Consider the following 17,186-nt stretch of genomic DNA (forward strand, 5'->3'; position numbering starts at 1 on the left):
TGGGTTAAGTGTGTCTTATTCACAAACACAACTAATAGTAGCCGGAGACTTCAACACGATATTGTATACAGACCGGGATAGATCTACACCTGGCGCAAAGCCATTCTCCTCAGCAGTTAAAGCAATACATGGGGGGCTAGAAGATTTGGGTTGTTGGATCTTTGGAGGAACAGAGAGAGTTTTCTTTGTATTCCTCAGTCCATGATATGAGGTCCCATACAGATTATATTATGGTGGGTCCAGAACTTGCTCACAACACAAAGAGTGCAGTATGCTGCCAAGAACGCTGTCAGATCACTCCCCAATTATGTCACAGTTTCAGTTAGAGAATCTGGTTATTACTAAACCCACTGGCAGTTTAAGTGTCAGGCTCTACTGGATGAGGTGTACTGGAGTGAGATGCTAGAGTTTATAACTTGATTCCTTGCCACCAATACTGGGACAGTGTCTTCTCTTGAGGTTCTCTGGAAATCGTACAAAATTTACTTTAGGGGATATCTCATTGGAGAATGGGTGTGCAAGGCGATTCAGAGGCAGCTGTCAGGCCTAGAAGTTGAGTTAAAAATATTACAGTCCGGATATGTCTGTCCACCTCCTGGTGAGAAACTAGCAGCGATTAGGGCAGTCCTTGATCAATTCAGAGACGAGGCTGATGGGGAGGTGCGGTTCCTTGCAACTCCTCAAATAGCGCAGAGAAATGGTGAAGAGGGAAGACCGTGTAGATATCTAGCAAAGTTATTGAGGGGAGAAAGGGGACAAACTGATATTCCTGTGATTAGGAGAAGGGATGGAACATTAATCTCGGATCCTGATTTGATGATAGACGAATTTCAATCATTTTATGGAAAACTGTATGCAAACAAATGGAGGGCAAATCGAGATACCATGTAGCTCTTTGCTGAGGAGGCCGCATTGGCGGATGTAGATGCTGTGGCTAAGGAATCATTAGGCGCCCCCATCACTACAACCAAGTTCTATAAATCAAACAAGCCACTGCTATATATCGAGCAAACTACTCACATTAGCACTTCGTTACCAGCCCATTACTGTACAAGCCCTATCCACTCTAGCTGCCCAGCACCAAAGTATGGCATCACTAAGACAAGCAACACTCACTATGGCCTCTATCCTCCCGCTATTCCAGAGCATAGCACCTTCCAACCTCCCTCCCAACACGTGGGACAAAACATTACCTACCTCACTTACAGGAACTACCCCCCACCCCCTCAACCACCTCTATCACCGGCAGAATGGATCTCCAAATTTGCCACCCCACCCACACCTCTTATCCCATGTCTCACACACCTGAGAATACACCTAACATCCTGAGTCTCGACATTGCATGTCCCTTGCACTCATGAAATGCTCGACTAAGCTCCCGCTTCTGCCCTAAACTTTTGTCCACCAGAACCCCCTCATCACAATTAGGAGACATCAAATCATCACCCCGTACCACACCATCATCTTACACTGACGAACCTAACAACCTCAACCCTAATCCACCCTGTACTCACCCACCTGATGACTCAGTGGCTTCAGCCACCACCATACTCAAAGGTGCCCTCATCAACGCACGCTCATTAGTTGCCCACTCTCCTGACATCGCTGATGTGATCACATCCAACAAGCTGGAATTCCTCGCAGTAACAGAAACCTGTTGACATCCCACTGCCGAACCATCACTCTCAATAACTGTCCCTCAGAACTACTCTATCATGAGAACAGATAGAACAACTGGGATAGGGGATGGAGTAGCCGTTATTGCTAAATGTAACCTAAATATCAGAGAAGTCACCAACACAGACATATATTCTGCCGAACTGCTATCCTTCAAACTCCCGCTATCTAGCTCCCAAACTATACTCTTCCACCTTATATACAGACCTCCAGGTGCTATCACATCCTTTGAGGAGGACATCTCCCATCTACTGACATCCAACACAAAAGCAGGCTCCCAAGTCACGCTACTGGGCGACTTCAACCTTGGCCTTCAGGACCCTAACGATGCGAATGCCTATCTGATTAATGACACAATCACGCAACTAGGCCTGACACAACACATCAACAAACCCACACATGTTAAAGGCAGAACACTGGATTGGCTTGCCGAAGTCCACTGTGACATCTCTGTGACTGACATCACACCATGTGCGTGGTCAGACCACCATCTTATTACTTACCTTTGCTATACCTATAGTCACACAAAAAAGTGAACCCCCACCGCTGCATTGCAAACGCTAGCCAGGAACAAACTCAGTATTACCCTTGAGAATCTGAGACCCCTAATACAGCCAATCACTTCTGAAATTCTTAACTCCACCAACTGTAATCCCACATCCCTAGTCGAACCTTACAACGACACGTTGGAACAAGCTCTGAACCAAATAGCACCACTTAAATTAAGAAAGACCAAACCTACTGCCCATGTGAACAAATGGTTCTCGGCAGAACTAAAGGCACTTTGTAACCTTAAGAGAACAGCTGAATCCAGCTGGAGAAAAGCCCCCTCTATCACTCCTAAGGAAACATTTTCACTGACAGCAGCCACATATAAAGCTGCTATTACAAATGCCAAAAAAGAGATTTTCAATACAAGAATACACAACACCAAATCTGGCACAAAAGAGCTCTTCTCCATCCTAAGATAATTGGAATCACCCATGCCCCCCACTGATGACTGCATCAAGGATAAAACCTGGTGCAATAACCTCCAACAAGCGCTATCTAATAAAATAGCTCTCCTGCAAGCCAAGATAGAATCCAAAAAAGCTAATCTCATGGCCAAAAACCACACCAGCTATTCTCATAGCTCCCCTCATCCCGACTGCCCCCTCTTCCATTTCTCACCAGTCACAGAGGATGAAGTAATACACATAATTGCTAGCCTAAAACCATCCAATTGCCTAGGCGACCTATGTCCCGCCTCAGTCATTAAGGATGGGGCCAGAAACATAGCTCCCTTTATCACCTCCTTGATCAATGCCTCGTTCAAAGATTCGGTAGTCCCAAACAAACTTAAAGAGGCATGGGTAATACCTCTGCTCAAAAAACCCAACCTTTACCCCAACACACCCACGAACTATAGGCCCATCACAACGGTCCCTTTTCTCCTAAAAATACTAGACAGAGTAGCATACCTCCAAATACAACAACATTTGGAAGACAACAACCTTCTAGGTCGGCGACAATCTGGCTTTAGACCCAGGCACGGGACGGAAACAGCCCTCCTAGATCTAAAGGTCCAAATGGATGAAGCTAAAGACAAGGGCAATTTGGCCATCCTGCTCATGTTGGATCTGTCCGCAGTCTTCGACCTAGTTGACAACCAAATTCTCACCAAAGACCTCTTCTCAGCTGCTGCATTCTCCCAGGATGCCACCAATTAGATTAGGTCCTTCCTATCGGACAGAACAACCAGGGTCTTCACCCCATCCGGCGGCGCGGCGGCTGACCCGGTCCCAATCCAATGTGGAGTCCCCCAAGGATCCTGTATCTCCCCTACGCTCTACAATGTCTTCACTAAGATCCTCTTTGACCATCTTGATGACCTGGGCATCACATATACTAACTATGCTGGTGACACCCAGGTACTCATCGCTCTTACAGGGAAATATTATGAGGATGTTGCAAAGCTAAATGAGATCTACCTTGAAATCCAAGCATGGATGGCCACCCATAGCCTCTGCTTAAACGATGACAAGACAGGAACTGCTTATTGTCGGCTCACAGGCCCGTCTCAACAAACTCAATCCCAGACACCAACCCTTCACCATTGATGGCAACATCATAAAAGTGTAGAAATAAGTCAAGTGTATTTTGACTCCACTCTCTCCCTTAAAAAGCAAATTAACGCCACCATCTCATCTACAGCTTACACCAATAAACTTGTCAATGCCTGCAAACCTTTTGTATCTACCAACAGCTGCCTCACACTGGCTAGGGCTCTTATATTGTCCAAATTGGACTATTGCAACACACTCTTCCTTGGCTCCACTAACCACAATTTTAACAGATTACAGATACTCCGAAATAACGCCCTCCGATGTGCTCTCAATCTTCCCCGCAAGGCCCACATCTCCACTCTCAGAAAGGAATATCACTGGTTCCCCAACGGTGACAGAATCAAACTACGTGCACTGGTCATTACACACAAATGCCCATAACTGACAGCTCCACGATACCTATCAGACACATTTTCGAGACAGATCTCCACCAGACCAACCAGATCCCCATACCTACACCAATTTAACATCCCAAAGTTCCACCTGAAAACGGCCAGGGGAGCAAGCTTCCCTGTACTAGCAACGAAATGCTGGAATGCGCTACCTATGACAATTAGAGTTGACACATCGTTCTAGTCGTTCAGAGCCAAAGTCAAGGAACTGCTCATAACTCAACAATAGACTCCCAACTGCACTTAGCTGTTTTGAATTGTACCATTACCTGATGTATACCACTATGTACACCTCTTTGACACCTGTATCGTTGTTTCAAATGTATGCCACACTACGGCGGTCCAACCTGTAACCTGGTCCTGCCACAACTTTCTGTGCCCCTTTTCTCGGACCATACTGTAACCCGGTCCATCTCTCCATTTACTGTACTGTATCACACTCGCCTGCCTTTGTATGTGCAAACCTCTGTAACCACTGTTGATTCTAAAGACAAAGCACCCAGTTACCCTAGGGTGGGCTGCGCTATACAAATAAACAAACTAAACTAAAGTGTTAATGATATTATGAAAGCGATTAAGGATCTCCTGACCCCTAAGGCTCCGGATTCCGATGGAATCAGTTCGGATTTAAAGAATACGGCTCTAAGGTGACTAACTACTTAATCCAAGTGTCCCAGGAAGCACTGCAGTCGAGTTCCTTGCCTCCTACGGTGCGAGAGGGTATTATTTCCTTGATTTTAAAACACAGCAAGCACCCGATAGATTATGCATCTTAAAGGCTGATATCCCTCATTTATATGGTTAAGAAAATATTTTCAAATATATTGGTGGACAGATTGCTCCCCTTCTATTGTGCATTTAGATCAGCCAGGCTTCATCGCAGGCCATTATATAGTGCTCAATTTACAGAAGTCATTTGCGGTTTTGGCCCAGATCGATCCTTCTGTGCAAGCTATTGGAGCACTTTTAGATATGGAGAAGGCATTTGACTCTGTTGCTTGGGACTATTTGTTTACGGTACTTGGCAGAGTGGGGGTTCCGGCTTATTATTTACAATCTGTTAAATTTCTGTACTTGGGAGTTACTGTGAGGATTGTTTTTTTTGGCAGACACTCAGCATCCTTTGAGCTGGGACGGGGGACACGTCAAGGGTGGACGTTGTCCCAAATCTTATTCGCAAATGCCTTGGAACCACTTGCGGTTCCCTTGAGAACACGACACTGACACTGTGGACTTGCGATCGGGGAATTAGAGAGCTGATATCCCTCTACGCTGATGAGGTTATCCTATATATTAAGCACCCAGAACGTAATCTACTCCCACAGGAAGCTGAAGCATTTGGTAGAATATCAAGTTGGCAGGTCAATTGGTCTAAGTCGATCTTATTTCCATTAAATGAGGCTACCCGGAAGCCTTTGGGAGCAGAACGGTTTGACTGGGAACAGACACCCACATAGTCGGGCGTAAAAGTTAGTAGGAATTGATCTCAATTATTGAAAGACAATCATGGAGCTTATCTGGAGTCATTTTGCAGTAAAATTGGTCGGTGGACTCCAATTCCGATTTCCCTTGTGGGCCGAGTTGCAATGATCAAAATGTCATTCTCCCCAAGCTTTTGTATTTGTTTATTAACATTGCTGTCTGCCCCACATCTCAATATTTGAAAGAACTGAGAACCTGGCTAATTAAGTTTGTTTGGAGCCCGAAAGCACCCAGAATGAAATGGGAGTCACTCACAGGATCATGGGAACAGGGGTGGAGGGTTAAATGTGCCGGATATGGAACTGTACTACTGCCGCTCAGATTTTGTTTGCTCTTATTGAATGCCAGGGTCTTAATCATTCCCACATGTTCGAATTGAGAGAAGGTTGGTCCACCCACATTCTCTGCAAGGTACCTTGATATCTATGAAGATCAATGATGATTGGTGCCCCTTTCATCCAATATCATGCACGGTCCAAGCAGGGAGGAGGGTGTGTCAGAGAATGCAAGTGCAATATCCGTAGACCCCAGAACCTTTTGTTTTGGACATTCAGTGGCTGACCCAACATGTGATGGCATGATTAAGAAAACTTGGTCACAGTGGGGGGTCAATAATATGTTCAATTTCTACACTGATGGAAACTTTGTCTCCTGGGAACAGGTCAAGGTGAATTTGGGGGGAGCATTTCGGTTGGTGTTTCAATATTTCAGGATTCGTGAGACGTTTCGGGCCTGGTCGCCGTGTTTTCCTTCCGAACCACAGGAATTTGCCCTCTTAAAGTATCTTGTTAACTCTGCAAACTCTAGAAGGGTAGTTGCTGCAATCTACCAGATGGTATTATGCTCAGCTCCTAGGGCAGTTCTACCACATAGATCACTGTGGGAGGCAGATGTAGGAGAGGAAATAGGAGATACGCTGTGCCATTATATGTGCTTGTACACTCGGAGAGTAGCGATTAGTTCCAGACTTAAGCTCATATACTTTAAAACTCTTCGCCAGGCTTATTTGTCTGCGATAATCCTGAGGAAATTTGATAAAAATGTAGATGGATGTTGTCACAGTTGTAGAGTGGATAATGCTGGATTTCTTCATGTCATGTGCGAGTGCTCTTCCTTCGCGAATTGTTTCCGACAGGTAACTGAAATGGGTTGTAGGATTTACCAAGATGTGCCCCAAAATATTCTCTGTTGCATGTTTGGGTGGCTTACGGGGACTGCTAAGGGGGTGAAAAAACCTACTTTCCATATGCATGCTATTGGCAAAGCAATGTATTTTAATGCTCAGTACTGTGGCTCCAACCCCAGCCAAATGGCTGCATGATTTAGCTTGCTTCTGCAACATGGAGTTGGAATACTGTATTATGTTGCCAGTCAGTGCCAGGTCCAGTAGCATCTGGGACCTGGTTAAAGCCTTTTTGTAGACTAGGAAACAGAGAGTAATGTCTTGGTTGACGAAGGGGCGATGGATGTTGATTGAGATGGTCACTGTCCGCTCCCTGGCATATATCTAAAATATATATTTTATGCTTTGATGGGTGGGTATTACTGAGTCATCGTTCCTCGTGGTTTGTGTGATGTACTTACTTCTCTTATGGTTAACTTTTTTGGGGGGAAAAAGGAACTTGTTGATAGCCACTGCTTATTACTGTTATGGTGGTTGATCAATTGTCACATATGTTTTCCTAATTCGTCCTTTTTCTTTGTGTTGTGTGCTCTTTGCTGGTCGTCTGTAATGTGAACCTGTTTATAAATAAAGTTTTTAAAAAAAGAAAAGAAAGTGAGTGCTGTTAAATGGGCCTCCCTTTTGAATGCTTCATGCTGAACAAATATAGTACACATTGAGTCTCATTACGAGATTGGCACTAAAAATCTGTCCTTACCGGCATGCCGGTAGCAACATGTCCGTATAGCCTTGATCCCGCAAATAGCGGCTGATCACGAGTGTGCAAGCACGCGCATACCTGCATGCCGGTAACGGCCATACCGGCATGCTGGTAACAACCCTCAAACCCCCAGATAGTGGCCTCATAGAATTTGCAGAGACCACCACCGGCATCGTAGAATCCGGTATGAACGGCACCGTCCATACCAGCATCACTACCGGTACCGGCATTACCACCACTGGAAGCAACGTCATCGTGCCGGAACGGGAAATGCACAGGCGCCATCTTGAAAAACACAATCCATTGCAATCCTTTGGCTACAGGACCTGGAATTGGAACTGTGAACCCTGCCTGCCCGAGAATGACCCAATCCACCCGCAAAGGCACACCTCGACAGCACAAACCACGGTTTAGCGACAACGAGCTAAACATGCTTGGCTTGCAGACACCCTTGTCCAGCATGCGGATGTGGTGTTCTGCACAGACCTGCGCCGTGCCGTACAAATGAAGAAAAAACACATCTGGGAGGAGGTGGCCCAGAAGATGTCCGCAGTGGGACAACCCCACGCAGTCTAAAGGACTGTCGCAAAAGGTGGGACGATCTGCGGCTGCGTGTCCGCAACATAATGACAGCCAACCGTACATAGGCCCAGGCGACAGACCATCCTCGCCCATTAAGCTAGCACAGTGGGAAGAAACGTGCAGCTCTTTGAAGGGGTCGGCCATGCCGAGCCAGGAGTGGCATCATCGGCTGATGAAGGTGAGAGACCGTTAGCACAAAACAAAAGTGAACACACACACAACACCCCAAACACAATGGTGGAGTCCAAATGGCAAGTAGATGACAGCAAGCACATCGCCCATCACCACCCACCTAAAGTCTGGCCGAACAGAAATGCCACATCCCTGTCATGGTAACACACAACCAACAACACTGACACAAGCCACATGAGTCCCCAATTGCAACCACAAGCACCATCTGCATGCGGACACACACATGCATCACCGTAGAGATGCAGGCCTCACCACTGTGACCTGTCATTGCATGGTGCTGACATCTCCACCACCGAGTGCACACCTGAGCCCCAACCACACAGCACATGACACGCAGAGCCGGAGGCATGCCTACCACATGCAATCCACAACACACCCGAAGGCCACCCAACATACAGCATGTACAACATGGCTGCGCTACAATGGTGCACAGACACTGCACCCCAACTCCTGCGAGCACCATGTCTGCCACTCCAACATGCACACAGCAATGCACAGGGCCCACAATGTACAACCATCAATAACGTAGGATGTACCTTCACCCATGACTCATGCCCTGCCTCTCCATCCCCCACAGGCAGAGGATCAGACAGCGATGCGGGGCCCACCACAAAAACCAAGGCAACACCAGCACGCAGGAGCAGAGGGGATGACGACGGCACCAGGCTGTCCACGTCAAGGGCTGGCCCGAGGCGAACCACCACCCCCAAGCCACAGCAGCCCGGCAAACAGGGCCCACAGGCCGGAGGACCTGGGGATCAGCCAGCTCCGACACCTGGCAATGTGCCCCAGCCAGGGAAAACTGGTGCCACCATGGCACACATGCCACAAGGCACACCGGCCCCAAAGGCCACGAGCAAGACAACCCCTGCCCCACTGCAGCCACCTCATGTGGATGAGGAGGGTTCACCAGCGTGCAGCGATGCTGAGGGGCCGCACTCAGCGGCCACAAGTGACCTATGGGAGGTGGCCCAATCCGCCCTACATAGCGTGGAGGAGGACGGCCAACATGACGATGCTGACACAGCAGGCCTATGCATGTCAGAGGACATTGTGCATGCACCATCCCTGCCGCCTACACCACAGCGCTCACTGGGACATGGGTCTGGTGGTTGCAGCTCCGGGGAGGAGATGCCTGGAGATGTTTTCAGCCCACAAAGGAGTCCCACTCCACCTCCCGTCCAACCACGAGTTGGAAACAACATACAGGACCTAGAGGCACGCATGACCCGCATGGCAGAGCGCCAGCAGGCCATGCAGGATATGGTGCGACAATACCTGGCAGATGGGGAGGCCACACGCCAGGCCCACCGTGACAACAACCAGACACTCACCCGTGCTATGTACCACATGGCCAGGCGGGTGCGCGAGGGCATGGAATCTGTGACGCAAGCGCTCCCACTGTTGGCTGCCACCATGGGCCAACGTCATGGTGCACCGGGCGAGCCACAACCCCCACTATCAGCAAGCACCACCCCAGCTAGCTCGAGTCAGACGAGCCCAGTGCATAGGTCGCTATGCTACATGCGCTGGCCAGGGGAGCAACAGCCTCCAACCAAAAGGGGCTGTCAGTAGCCGGACATACATGGAGGAGGGAGTCTGGTTGGACTTGTATTGGGTGCAGGGACGTGGATGTGTAGGGGAGTTGTGGAATGGGGGGTGGTGGGTGAGGGGCGGGGTGTGTTGGGGATTTGAGGGATGGGGGATGGTGGGTGGGTGGTGGGGGGTGTAGGGGAGTTGAGGGATGGGGGTGGTGGTTGGGGGGCACTTCGTTGAACAAGTATGGGGTTTGCTGCACAATTATACCTGCATATTGTACATATTTCACATTTTCTTAATACAGCTGGTGTGCACATGAAGTACTCATGACTGGACATTGATCATTGAGTGTGTGTCTATTTATTTGTCAAAAGTGCCCAGTGTCCAACATTCTAAGTGCCATGTGTTACCGTGTACATTAGTAATATTGTTCGATCGAAGAGTGGCGTACATCACGTCTTCCGGGCACTTTCTGCTGAGGCTGATATGCACCATCTCCCCCATCATCCTCCTCAACTGGTGGTATGTGCTGGCCCAGTCTCACCCTACTTCTCCTCCTGCACCTCCCTGCATCCCCTGGTTTAGTGCCTGCAGGAGTAGTGACAGTGCAGGCATGTCCTCCAGCCCCTTTTGGCAACTGCTAGTGGTATCATTTTGAACTTGGAAGGGGTGTGGTGTGTGGGTGTGCTCCTTTTGTGCTGTGCCTGACTCCATTGCCTCCACCTGTGCTGATTGTGTGCACCTGTGGCAGTTGGGTAGACAGCAGTTTGCTATTTACGGGTGATCCGCGATGCCGGTATTGGCGGCATCATGGTGGCCCTTATTACCGGCATCTGAATGCCGGTATGTGCATGTCTGTGCGACTCGTAATGTCCTCTTCCTTGCGGCATGCCGGTATTACTGGCACGGCGGCGGCGCGCTCACATGCACGCTGGTATGGTGGTGCGCGGCCACAGTGGGTCCCTGTCGATGCCGTTGGTACCGGCATCTAGGGTCATAATACAACGGCCCGGTAATGGATGCCGGTATTGCCTTACCAGCACCGTTATTACCAGTGCACCAACCTTGTAATGAGGACCATTCTCTTGCCTGGGCCCTGTCCTCCACTCCTCCATGCACTTGGTCGCACTTTCTCTAGTGTTTCTCTCTTGGCACTTTAACTATGGAACTCTCTTCCCCTTTTCTATCCGCTCTGTTACTTATTTTCCAGTGTTTCGCTCGTACCTAAAGACATCCCTACCTTTTCTTCTCTAACTATTGTACCAATGTTATTGTGCAGCAATTTGGCAATAAGTGCTTTATAAATGCAAATACAAACACACGGACACAGCAGCAGCTGCCATGTAGTTTGGCAACATTGCAACCCCAGATTACCATGTGTTTTCCTCCTGAAAAATGACTGTTGAATTATATTAATCCCAACAGCAATGGGATGCCTTTAAAAGTGGGCCCCCTTGATTCATATTGTATACAATTGTGTTTCTCCAATCCCTGGTGGAGGTACTTTGGTGAAATATAAATATAAAACTATATCTAGCTTGATATAGTGGCCTATGAGGAAATAAAATTGTAATTGCCAAAACCAAGTTATTGTATTATCAACCATTATCCTGTGACCGTCTGGGGCTGGTGCTTTCACCAAGAACAAATGTTAGACCCAGCCCGCGATATCCACCTTGTTCTCTTCTGGGAATGCTTGGCACCTTCCCAGGGGGATAAGACATACCCCAGTGGGTAGGATGGGAACTGGGACTTCAAAGGAATTCCTGCCACTACAATGGGGAAGTCGCACTTGGAGGATGAAAGGGGAAAGTATAGAGTAGCACAGGGGAAGATTTGAGCAAAGAAGAGTTGTCAGGCATATAGGGATGAATAGTGGCCGAAGCTCCTAGTCAGCCTCACACTACTAGTAAACCAGCAGTGACGCCAATCATAAAGTTGAAACAGGAACAGCCTCAAGGGTATACCTCCTCCGCCTCTTTTGGTGACATGGGACAAGGGATGGCTATAAACATCAGGAGGTTTTAAGCTGTCGGAGATGAAATACAAACAGCAGTAGTACGGTGGTAACAAAATAAATGAATGTCCAACCAAGGTTCTATAAAAATAGAAAATAAAAACTAAAAATGCACACAACTAATTAGAAATGCCAAAGATCCACCTCTGTAAAGGAAATGCAGATAATGCAGACTTTGAGAGCAAAGGCGGGCACTTCGGGTGAAGACCGAGGTGCAAGCAATTGATTTGAGCAGCAAGATTTCCTAATTACTTGAAAGTGTCCTTAAAAGGCAAAGAGGGGGGTTTATAAATCACTAAAGCATGTTAAGGCAGACCATGTGGCCAGAGCCAAAACAAATACCTTTATGGCTTCTCTTGGGGACTGAACAGCATCAAGCCAATTTTTTTGGCACCTTTATGCAGTTGGGCCGGTGTAGCGATGGCAGAGTCACTCTTTCGCAGTGGCGGGTTGGCATCAGGCCTACTTGGAGATGGGTTGTCTTTGGATCAAATCAGTGTTCAAGACGGGTTGAGTTGTCGGGTCAAGACGACGCTTCCACTGTGTTGAGTCAGCATTTGAGACTGGTGCGTCGATGCCTTCCAGTTGGTCCAATCGGCTTTTGAGTTGGATCAAGATGATGCTTCTGTTGGGCGAGTCAGCACTTGGAATGTGGCTTGTCAGGTGCTTCTACAGCAGCAAGGTGGGGGGTCAACTCGCAGCAGCAATGCACTTTACTGGGATGAGACGAAAGTTAGCTGTTGAAAAGACTTGGAGTGCCAAAGGCAGCACCGCAGGTAATGTAGTAGCTGCAAGTTAGTAGTCGAGTGCGGTCAAACCAACTCAGTGGGCCTCATTACGAGGTAGGAGGTAAGGGGTTACTGGCACCGGTAAGGGTGCCGGTAACCCCTTACCTCCATATTCCGAGGTCCCTTAGCGAGACCTGCTATGGGCGCCTGGTTTTACCAGGCGCCCTTTGCGGGATCCGCGAAGGGACCAGGGAGCTAATAACGGGCCTGCGATTAGCGGGCCCGTTATTAGCTCCATCCCCATTCCCATTGAGCCCTATGGGGGCTCGAATGGGAATGGGGAATGGTTCTCGGAATGGGGATTTACCGGGTCTTCCAAGGTTGGAATGACCCGGTAAGTTCCTATTTCGAGAACCTGGACCCGGAATGCAGTAAGGGGTAGCCATGGTGCTAATGGTGATAATAGAACCATGGCTACCTCCTACCTCGTAATGAGGCCCAGTGTCTCGAGGTGATAAATAGGCTTTAGACTTTTCTGGTCTTCTGTGAGACCCAAACCAGGGTCTCCAAAGACAAGATGAGTCCCAACTAGAAAGAGTAGTAGGGAGAACTTCCAGTGTTCTGACACATCCAGTAAGAAGGTTCATGGGTAACACTGTCTCAGTTGCAGAGGGCCTTGGCCAGCCAGCATGTCGTCCCAATTTTGCCCTTGAGATGGTTAGGTAGAGGAGCGTTCTTCTTCCCCGGAAGTCTTCTGTGTACACCTCTATAGAAAAGGACTTTGGAATAGCCTGTATCGCAAATATAGTTACAGGAGAATCCTTTTTTTCCGAATTCCAAATTTGAATTAGCTAAGGAGAGGATTTCAACCACTTATATAGGCATAATGCTACAGTGGCTTGGCCCACAGCAAACTTGCTTTTAAGAGTCCAATCCTGGCTGCTGCAACAAGTGCCCTTTGCCTGCTGATATCATAACCGGAGTGTCTTGTCTGTAAGAAGTGGGGAGTGGACAGAAAATTTGCAGAGCCCTAGCAAAATCCAAGACGGTGAAACCCCTCTTTAGACTAAACCTGTACTATTCTAACTCCACCTCTTTTATCCATCTATCTACTTTAAAAGGACTACAGTATTCAGCACTATGGTGTGAGAGGGCCTTTGTCATGTCAGGGCAGTCTTTGAAGCACTGGTTCCCAGGCAACCTCCCAGCACAGGTTCCTATCTCCTGGGAGGCAGGTGTTGACCCTTCTCAAGGGAATCAAAGAGAAGCTTCCTGGGCATGGTCCCACATGGCTGTTGTGTATACACCCAAGCCAGACGGTTAATACATACCCAGCCCTGTCCTGAGTCACCTCACCAAGTTGACAATAATATGACATCCAAATACTTGTGGCTTTATAATTGTGTGTTTCCAGTAGCTACAATGTCAATCCAGACATGGCTTATATTTAGGCATGAATGTGCCACCAGGCTGTTGGGGTACACCTATATGAATTTGAACAAGGGGTGCAGACGATTAAAACGCCACCTTTCCTGTTGGAACTTTGTATTCCAACAGCTGAGTTTATTATAGTACATGTGACCATATATCCTGCCCTATTGCCATCTGGGCTATCAGAAGACAGCAACAGCCAGGCACATGACACACTATGCTTTTTGGCATGTGCTTTTATGAAAGTGAGAGTGATTAGCAGAGCTCACTTTCAGAGACAGAATTACCTGCATCACTTTATTGCAAAAAATCAAAAAAGCTCATATTTTTAGACCCTCGCAGATAGCATTTCATCACAATAGGTTGTGGCTGCATCTTCATCAAGTGATTTACAGTGACCATTGCTGGCAAAGGTTGTGGCTGCAGCTTTGTAAACTGATTTACAGTGGCCATTACTGGCATAGGTTGTGGCTGCAGCTTCATGACGTAATTTACAGTGACGATTAATGGCATAAATTGTGAATGCAGCTTCATGATGTAATTTAAAATGGCCATTATTGGCATAGCCTGTGGTCGCAGCATCATGAAATTGATTTCCAATGACCATGTCTAGTATGACTAGTTTGTGCCCGCAGCTTCATGAAGCGATTTACAGTTACTTTTACTTGCATGGATAGATTGTTGCTGCAGCTTCATGAAGTTATGTACAGTGACTATTACTGGCATGGATAGATTGTGGTTGGTGCTCTATCAAGTGATTAAGTGAACATTGCTGACATATATAAATTGTGGCTGCAGCTTTATGAAGTCATTTACAGTGGCCAGTAGTGGCATGGGCTGTGGCAGTAGCTTTATGAAATCATTTATAGTGATCATTACTGGCATAGCTAGTTTGTGGTCCCTATTTCACAAAGTGATTTACACTGGCCATTCCTGGCACAGATAGATTGTAGTCACTATCATGAAAGTGATTTAAAGTGGCAGTTACTAGCATAGATAAATTGTGGTTGCAGCATCATGAAAGTGATTTACAGTGACCATTAATGGCACAGATTGCGGCCTCAGCTTCATGAAGAGATTTACAGTGACCATTGCTGGCATAGACAGATTGTGGTTTCAGCTTTATGAAGTGATGTACAGTGACCATTATTTGAAGAACAGGGGTGTCAATTTCGATCATCAATGACTTACAATAATGCATTTACAGATGGCTGAATCATTCCCATAAAGGGTGCCTGTAAAATAGCATAAAGATGGGAACAAGTAGTGAGCCAGTTTATGAGGATGTAAAAAATGAGAACATATACCAGAGACAAAACAAACAGAAACAAAATGTATATAAGTAAACAGGTGACTTACAAAGGTAACATTAACCCAAGGGGGAAAGTGATTCAAATTAAAGAGGAGTACTAATTACATATACAAAATTACATTATCAAGCATCACTGGAGGCAATGGTGGGGCCAGGTAGGGAGGATGGGGAGAGGACAAGGGAAGCTCCATCTTCAGCAAGTAAGTGAAGTTTAAGCCGAGCTTTGGAGGGACCCACAGTTGGCTGGGTTTGATTGTTATGGGCAGTGGGTTCCAGTGGAGCAGAGAGAGAAATGAGAAAGAGTGGAACTGAGAGGAGGAGCTGGGAAAGTATGGGACCGTGAGGCTGAGTACAGAGGAGGACGGGAGGGAACAAGATGGTGAGTAAACTGAGATACAACCTGACAGGTACTCGGGAGTGAGACCATTGATAACTTTGCAGACTAGAAGAAGGAACTTGAAAAGAGCAGCTGTGCATGGAGAGCCAACCAGCATGTTGTCAATAGGTAGAAGTGAGGGGGGCGGCTGGGTAGGTTGTAGTGGAGGGAAAGGAGTAGTGAGTAAGACCAAAGAGTAGGCATGAGCAGTAGTTCACTTTGCTGAACACGAGAATGGAGAGTTTTTGTAGAGTGGTTAGTAGGAAAAGGACATTAGTGGCATAGATTGTGACTGCAGCTTCCTGAAGTGATTTACAATGACCAGTACTGGCATAGTTAGATTGTGACCGTAGCCTTATAAAAGTGACTTAGAATGCAGTGTTGGCATCTGTTGTGGACCCCAGCATCATACAAATGTTGTAAAATGCTCCTGTGTACTGTTGTCGACACAGCATTTCATGTTTTTTCATGTATTACTCTAAATTGTATTGATTTTTACCCAATTTTACTCAAAAGGTGTGCACCATTTGAACACATTATTTAAAATATTTTTGTGGGGGGAACCACGCCAATCCCCTGTACGTTAGTTGGGGATCCCTCACTACACTCGTGCTAATTGGGAGATGTTAATGCATCTCCACTAAACATATTCACCTTCCACCACCTAATATGCAACTAGTACAATGCCAGTGCCCCAATCTAGTTTACTGCCATTGATAGATTGTGGCAGCAACTTCATGAAAGTGATTTACCCTGAACATTACGGGCATAGATAGATTGTGGGTGCAGCCGCATGAAAATGATTTACAATGAAATGCTGGCCTTTGCTGTGGACACTGGAATCATGACAATGTTATAAAATGCTACCATGTACTGTTATTGACATGGCATTTACAGGTTTATTTCATGAATTACCCTCGAGAACCAATTGTGAATTGCGTGCCTTTTTAACTAATGTTTCTAAAGACAATGTGCTATAAAGTAACCATTTGAACACACTATTTGTATACATTTTTTTCATTAAAGTGTGTTATAGTTCAAATTAACTTTTCACACTATAAATTAATCAATCAAAACAACATCGCTACTATACATAGATTTATACAGCACTATATATCAACACGTCTAACAATTCATAATGTTTCTCCATAAAACCAATCCTTTACAGCTATACAATTTAAAACATCATGAAGAACTTGTACAGTGTAGTGCTAAAGATACATATTACATGATTAAGAAGGACTTTCTAGGCGTCTTACCTAGGCATTTCCAATATAAATAGACACCACACGGTTCTACGTTATATCGTCAAAGTACTTTTCATCGTGGGACTTTTCATTGCCACTTTTTCATCGACCAAAACTCTTTTTTTTATTTTTTATTTATTTATGGGGGGTTCCTCCCCCCAGATCCCCCCCCTTGCTTATATAATCTTAGCACAACACCCCACAAAAAATATTTGTTTAAAAA

At 46.6% G+C, this 17,186-nt stretch overlaps 1 protein-coding gene across 1 annotated transcript in view; it reads left to right on the forward strand.

The window, feature by feature from the left end:
• LOC138487352 (uncharacterized) overlaps positions 1–17,186 on the forward strand; it is a 350,559-nt gene that overhangs the window by 12,695 nt on the left and 320,678 nt on the right. The gene's annotated exons all lie outside the window — the stretch shown is intronic.

Source organism: Ambystoma mexicanum, chromosome 9, assembly GCF_040938575.1.
Source record: "Ambystoma mexicanum isolate Mex_15411 chromosome 9, UKY_AmexF1_1, whole genome shotgun sequence".
In the NCBI taxonomy this organism is placed as follows: domain Eukaryota; kingdom Metazoa; phylum Chordata; class Amphibia; order Caudata; family Ambystomatidae; genus Ambystoma; species Ambystoma mexicanum.